Genomic DNA, 7,529 nt, shown 5'->3' with positions numbered 1-7,529 from the left:
TCCCATAGGTGGAATGGAGAACTTCCCAGGAGGTCACCCATCCTAGGGTTTCTCTCAAGCGAGCACGCTTAACCCTGGAGTTCTTCCAACTCTCAAGGCCATTCCACCAAAAGGCGCCTCTAGTGATTAGTTCCCCTATCTTATATATTATTAATTTTTGAACCCAAGACCATCTCCGTGCTTTGCTGATGTGGGATTTGCCTAAGGGACCTTTCTTTCCCCCTTTCGGAACTTAGCGTCCTCACTGAGGTTTGTCCCACCATCGCTCAAGAGGACACGCGAGCGGCTTTGATACCAATTGTAACGATTGGGCTCCAACCACTAGAGGAATTGTCCGCTTTGGCTGTAAGCCTCACGGTTTTATCCCATAGGTGGAATGGAGAACTTCCCAGGAGGTCACCCATCCTAGGATTTCCCTCAAGCGAGCATGCTTAACCCTGGAGTTCTTCCAACTCTCCAGGCCATTCCACCAAAAGGCGCCTCTAGTGTTGGTTCCCCCATCTTATATATCATTACTTTTTGAACCCAAGACCATCTCCGTGCTTTGCCGATGTGAGATTTGCTTAAGGGACCTTTCTCCTCCCATTCCACAAAAAGGGGGGGAGAAAGGTCTCTTAGGCAAATCCCACATCGGCAAAGCACGGAGATGGTCTTGGATTTAAAAAGTAATGATATAGAAGATGGGGGAACTAATCACTAAAGGCGCCTTTTGGTGGAATGGCCTGGAGAGTTGGAAGAACTCCAGGGTTAAGCGTGCTCACTTGAGAGAAATCCTAGGATGGGTGACCTCCTGGGAAGTTCTCCATTCCATCTATGGGACAAAACCGTGAGGCTTATGGCCAAAGCAGACAATTCCTTTAGTGTTTGGAGCCCGATCGTTACACTAGTGCCTACCAACTTCTTAAATACTCAGTTATGTAACACTCCTTACCTGTCTACAGTGTAGCCGAGCAAGGCGTGCCACATTCGGTGCTGGAGCACCCTATCTTATCTTATCGTATACATTATTAATTTAATTTTCATTTAATCATAATATCCCATGTGTAGAAACTTTTTTTTATCACCTTTTATTCTTATGGAGACCCAGACAGAGTCTCCTCTATTTTATTAGGGTGTGGTGGGTTCCATTATTTACCTGTTAAATACAGTTTCATATATCATATCATTTTTCCATGTATCATATCATTGCTCATATCATTTTCAAAAAAATATGTTTCATTTCATTCATATAAAATTCATATACAATAATTTACAAATTATTTACAATTTCAAAATGATTTACACAAATTACTTATGAACAATGAACAAAAAGTACAAAATCTAGATATACATGGGCCCTACCAAAAATGGACTACTGAGGTGACTCCCACACTATGCAGATCTGATCAAATCCCTATGTAAGCAACTACCGCTGCTGCTGCTGCTACTGGTCTCCAGTACCTACGCGAGGAAAAAATCCATCGCGCTAAGCATATTGCTTAGTGGTGCATAATTTAAAATAAAAATACTAATAATTAAAGATAATTATTCTATTCATAATTTCATAAAGAAATGTAGATTTCATATATTTTTGGGGCATTTCCTTTATTGCACTTTGGGAACACATAAATTTATCAGTATCTTTTCTGCTCATTTATTCCATTTCAGTCTTATTGAATTCATATCAGTGTTATCAGAATCTTTTCTGTTCATTTATTCCATGTTCAGTCTTATTAAATTCATATCAATGATCTCTTCATGTAATTATTTAATTTTAAAGCTTATTACTCATATCTGTGCCCAAGTAACTTATGACAGACTATAGAGACTGGATACACGGGAGTATACTAGTTAGACATCTGTATATCTATCATGTATACATCGGTGATGTCAGGCACGAGGCCAGTGGGCAGGCATAAAGCCAAAAATCATATCAAGTACAATGGCCAACGGGCAAGCATAAAGCTAGAGGAATAACCATATCAGATAGATATTATCTATCAATGATCATTCATGTGGGCAGTACTACAATTTGTAGTCCCTAATTAGTATACTAATCGATAAGTCTAGGTGTACTTTGGCAAATTAGTATTATTAAGCACTTATAGTTTTATTATTTCATGCTATGTACTATTAAGGGTTCATAACATATCATTATTTTACTTCATGCACTATCTATGCTTTATACCATTTTTATGTCATTATAATGGGAACATAGGTCCCAAGTACATATTCATGTCATTTATAATGGGAACATGAGTCCCAAGTACATATTCATATAACTTACGTATTCATTACTCTCATTATTTTATGTCATGTACTATATATATTTATAGTATTGTTATTTTATGTATGATGGAAACATAGATTTCAAGTGTATTTTCATATGACTTATGTGTTTAGCAAACCATTTAGGTAATTTACATTTTATGTATCAAATGATTTCATGAACCTTTCTTTAGGTTCAGAACTGGTGCCTTAAATTTTCCTATCAAATTGGCTAAGATGTAGACACTGTTTGGCCACACTTCCTTCATGGAAGTTATTTTTCTATGTCTTATCTTTATTTTCCTTTTTGAATCATGTCATTTGCATTTTTAGAACTCAAGTTATGGTCAATTTTCTAAGTCTGGTCCATTGACTCTTTACTGTTTCAGAAGCAGGCAGATTCTAGAATCCCAATTTTGTTTAACCATTTGGACATGTTGTAGTCATATTTAGGCCTCATGTCCTTCATATGAGTTGTTCCCCTATGTCTTAGGGCCACTCAGGTTCAATAATCACAATTTTTTAGGTTATATAGGGTGAGTTATAGCCAATTAACTAGCCTGGACTCCTGAACCCTATGCCTTCAGGATTTCAAGTTTAGGTCAGTGTCTTTGGTTCCCATTTTAGGGTCCTTACACTCAAAATTTAGGGAAAGTTCCTGAATCAAAGTTGGAGTCCTATTTCTCAGATTTCCAGAATAATTTGGCTCATCTCAAATGGATTTTCCTAGTGGAAGATATGATTTAAATACTATTATGGGGTCAAGTGGCTATTTAGTTCAATTTCAGGATTTGGATGGCTAAATTTTTCTAACAATTTGGCCAAGTTCCATTAGGTTCTAGGTTTTGGTCAAAACACCAAAATGGTATTTCTAAGTCTTATAGAGATTTTGGCTTTATTTTCACTACATTTGCAATTTTGTAGACTAAGTTATGACATTTTTTCCCAAACTGGTTGGGTAGGTCAAAATCTAGAATTTTAGGTCAATTTTAGTTCTGGTCAAAATTATTGACCTAATTTGTTCTAGCAAATTGGTTAGGTTAGAGACAAAATTAGTCTCTATGTTCTCCATAAAAATTGTGCTCCTATGTTTAATATTTCCAATGGTTCAAGAATCAGGTTATTCTGACCTTCCTAGAGTAAGTTATAGCCATTTGAACATTTACTATTCACATGGTCATTTTTCTAGGTCCAGCATATGGTTACCCAGATTCAAGCCAACTTTAGGCCAAGTTAGGTTCAGTTTTTGGGCAGGGTCTCTACATGAAAAATGTGGCAAATTGTCCTAGGTTTCATCTCTAATTTGCCTCACACCAATTGGAGCAACATAACTCTACTTATGGCCATGAAAGTACACTGGACTCAAGGTCCAGAATTCCTGCATGAAAACAACACTCCCAATTTCTCAATTCTACCCAACTCCCAAACTTTAATCACATTCATGGCACTTCAAATAGTCAACAATCAACCTCAATAACATCAATTTCAAGCCATAACACAAAATCCCCAATTTAGGTCAAAACCCTAACTTCAATTTTCACAACACATGCAAACTCCATGCAAATTAATTTCCACCACATGCAAACTCATCACATACCATTGCTAACAAGTTTAACACAATTTAAACCATTAATTTGTCACTATCCCCATGTCTGCTAAAACTGGCATTCCCATTTATTCATAGTTTTCTTTTAATTTTATAAAATTTTAACCTAGTTTAGCATGCTTACAATACTTAAAGAAGAAAAAGAATTTGTATAATGCACTAACCTCTTGTGACCCAAGTTTGATCTTGTAAAACTTTCAATTTCTACACTTTCTTGGCTGCCAAAGGCTTCTTTAAGGTGTAGGATAAATTTCTAGTGAAGGGACCTAAGGGTTTTAGGGTGAAAAGCATGAGAATTTCAAGCTTATTGTGAAGAAAATGGTGGAAGCTCTTTTTCCATGGGGTTCGGCCAAATGAAGACCAAGGGAAGAAGATGATCAATTTTAGTGTCTTTTAATTCCTCTTGTCTTCTTTATATATGCTTGTCTAATATTCATTGGCTAAAAATTTAAGTTACATAATTCTTGTGTCATGATTACATCATAAATGCATTTAAATTTTCTTTTTCTTTTCTTTTCCCTTTTCCAGTACATAATTCATGATTTTAATTTATTTTTAATGTTTCATTCTCTCCCATTTTGATTGACATTTAGGTCAAAATTTAACACTGAGGGTAAAATGACTAAAATGCCCCTCGTTGGGTTCATCGAGTTATAATTGTCTGTACCGATTTATTAAATTTTCTTGTATTTTTCTTGGCATTTTTATTGTCATTAATCCTTATAATTCCCTTCAATTAGATCCCAAATAATTATCTCATAGGGTTCCCCACAAGTCTGTGGTTGATAATTGTCTTCACAGTCACTTCCCATTAGGGTCACCCATCGTCGTGACTTCCAGCTCCTTTAACCTTTCTGTACTTCATTTCTTTTATTTTTCCTTAACTTTTCTTGGTCTTTGTTTAACCATCTTATGACTCCTGACTCTAGTTTAAGTGTAGTTTCAGCCATCCTGATTGTCCGAACAGACGTTAGTCATCGAAATAGTAGAATGTATAGACTACCTAAAGTGAGGGTGTAACACCCCTCACCCGTCTACAGTGTAGTCAAGAAAGGTGTTCTATATTCAGTGCCCGAGTACCCTATCCTGTCTTGTTATGTACAATATTAATTTAATTATATTATCTTATGTGTAGAATTTTTTTTTCCCATTTCATTTTTCTAGAAACCCAGGTAGAGTCTCCTCTGTTTTAGTAGTGTTTGGCAGGTTTTATTATTTACCTATTAAAATCCCATATCCATATCATTTTCCATAAACCATCTCATGTCATCATAATACTCATAACCATTTCAAGTAAATAAAATATTTCATTTCATTCATATAAAATTCATACATTCATATAAAATTCAGATACAATAATTTACAAATTATTTACAATCACAAAATGATTTACATCTTTTACTTATATACAATAACCAAAATGTAAAATCTAAATATACATGAGCCCTACCAAAATAAACTATTGAGGTGACAACCTACACTGTAGCAGATCTGATCAAAATCTTGTCTAAGCTCTACCGCTGCTGTTGGTAATAGTCTTCCGTACCTACGCATGGTAAGAACCAACGTGCTAAGCATATTGCTTAGTAGTTCATAAATTGAAATAAAAATAACTAAATAATTGAAATAATTATTCCATGTATAACTTTATAAAGAAATATAGATTTCATGAGATTATAGTCTTTTACATGTTTATAGAACTTTGGAAGCAATTAAGTTAATCGGGATATTTTTTATTCGTTTATTCCATGTTCAATCTTATTACTTATACCTATGATATTTTCATGTACTTATTTAAATTTAAGGTTTATTACTGATATTTGTGCCTAAGTAACCTATAACAGACTACAAAGACTGGATTCACGGGAGTATACTAGTCAAACATCCATATGTCTAACATGTATACCTCTGTCATATCAAACACAAAGCCAGCGGGTAGGCATGAAGCTAGAAATAAAATTAGGCTCTATAGCCAACGGGCATGCATAAAGCTAGTAGAACAATCATATCAGACATATATTATCTATCAATGATTATTCCTATAGGCAATACTGCAATTTGCAGTCCCTAATTGGTATACCAATCGATCCATACTATATAAATAAGTCTAGGTATACTTCGGGCAAAATAGTATTATTAAGCACTTATAGTTTTATTATTTCATGCTATGTACTATTAAGGGTTCATAACATGTTATTATTTTACTTCATGTACCATCTATGCTTTATACCATTTTCATGTCATTATATTGGGAACATAGGTCCCAAGTATATATTCATATAACTTACGTATTTATCACTCTCGTTATTTTATGTCATGTACTATATATATTTATAGTATTGTTATTTCATATATAATGAAAATATAGGTTTCAAGTGTACTTTTGATATAACTTATGCATTTAGCAAACCATTTAGGTAATTTACTGTCACACCTTACCCCTCCGTAAGGCACAACATGATCCCGTAGAATACTTAATGAACTACCGAACTTCACCTACCAATAACTCATTAAGTACCCTACAAGGGATTTTAAAATGATTTTCTTATATTTTGGAAGTGGTGAGCATTTTGATGAGAATTAAAAACCATTTATTCAAAGCTTTAATACTAGTAAAAATTTTTGTCCATTTTACTTTTACCGCAATTTTTATAAAAATTTTGACAGAGTTCCCTCTGTATTTTGAGAAACCAGTTCTTCAAAGACCTATAAAAAGCACTCCCAAAAATGTTTCACAACTCCCAACCTCCAATAATTCACAATTTAACTCAAATCAATTCATTCCAAAACAGTTCCACAATCCAAATCAAATTTGTCAACTCAGAATATTTAATAATTTCATTCACAAAACATAAAGCAGGAAATTCATATGTACAAATATTAAATTTACAGAAGAAAATATAAAATAATATTATTACAATTTATTTACAACTGCTCAATTATATTGATACATACAACATTTCCATATTTACATCAAAATTATCTACAAGGGTATAAAATAATACCCAGACAAAAGCTTGATGTGATATTCAACTCAGTAGCAGCTTACTCTGCTGCTTTCTCCTTACTCTTATTTGCGACAGCAAAATAAGCTATCGCTGAGTATAAAAATACTCAGTGGTGCACAATAAAAATTTAAAATGCAATAAATAAATCATTCATTACCAAAAGCAATTCAAATGTTTCTCAATCACATTTCAATAATGATCGAAGTTCATAATAACACCCTTTTGTCAAATAATCTATTAAACATAGTTTATTCAAACAATTTCATAAACACAGTGTTGCCAAGTCATACACAACTTAAGCCATGACACAAAATTTTCGATCAATGCCGCGTTGTACACCACGACAAAGCAATCTACAACCCCATTAATCGAAATCAATGAGGGAGGTGGCTAGCTAGCTAATGAGTACTCATCCGATCTACAACCTCAACTGGCAAGCCAGAGAGAGAGGAAAATAAACGATCTCAACCACATAAATGAAGGAGGAAATGTGATACTGTCATGCTAAGTGTGAACATAAAATCCATTTCAAACATTTCATTCAAATATGGCATACAAAAATCAAATCAATTTCCAAAGTTACAATTTGATCACAAGGTGGCAACACAAAAGTTCATAAATTCATACTGTATGCTAAATCAATTTTTCAAGGGTAAAATGCTTAAATA

Source organism: Hevea brasiliensis, chromosome 15, assembly GCF_030052815.1.
Source record: "Hevea brasiliensis isolate MT/VB/25A 57/8 chromosome 15, ASM3005281v1, whole genome shotgun sequence".
In the NCBI taxonomy this organism is placed as follows: Eukaryota; Viridiplantae; Streptophyta; class Magnoliopsida; order Malpighiales; family Euphorbiaceae; genus Hevea; species Hevea brasiliensis.
Note: the sequence above shows the minus strand (reverse complement) of the source record.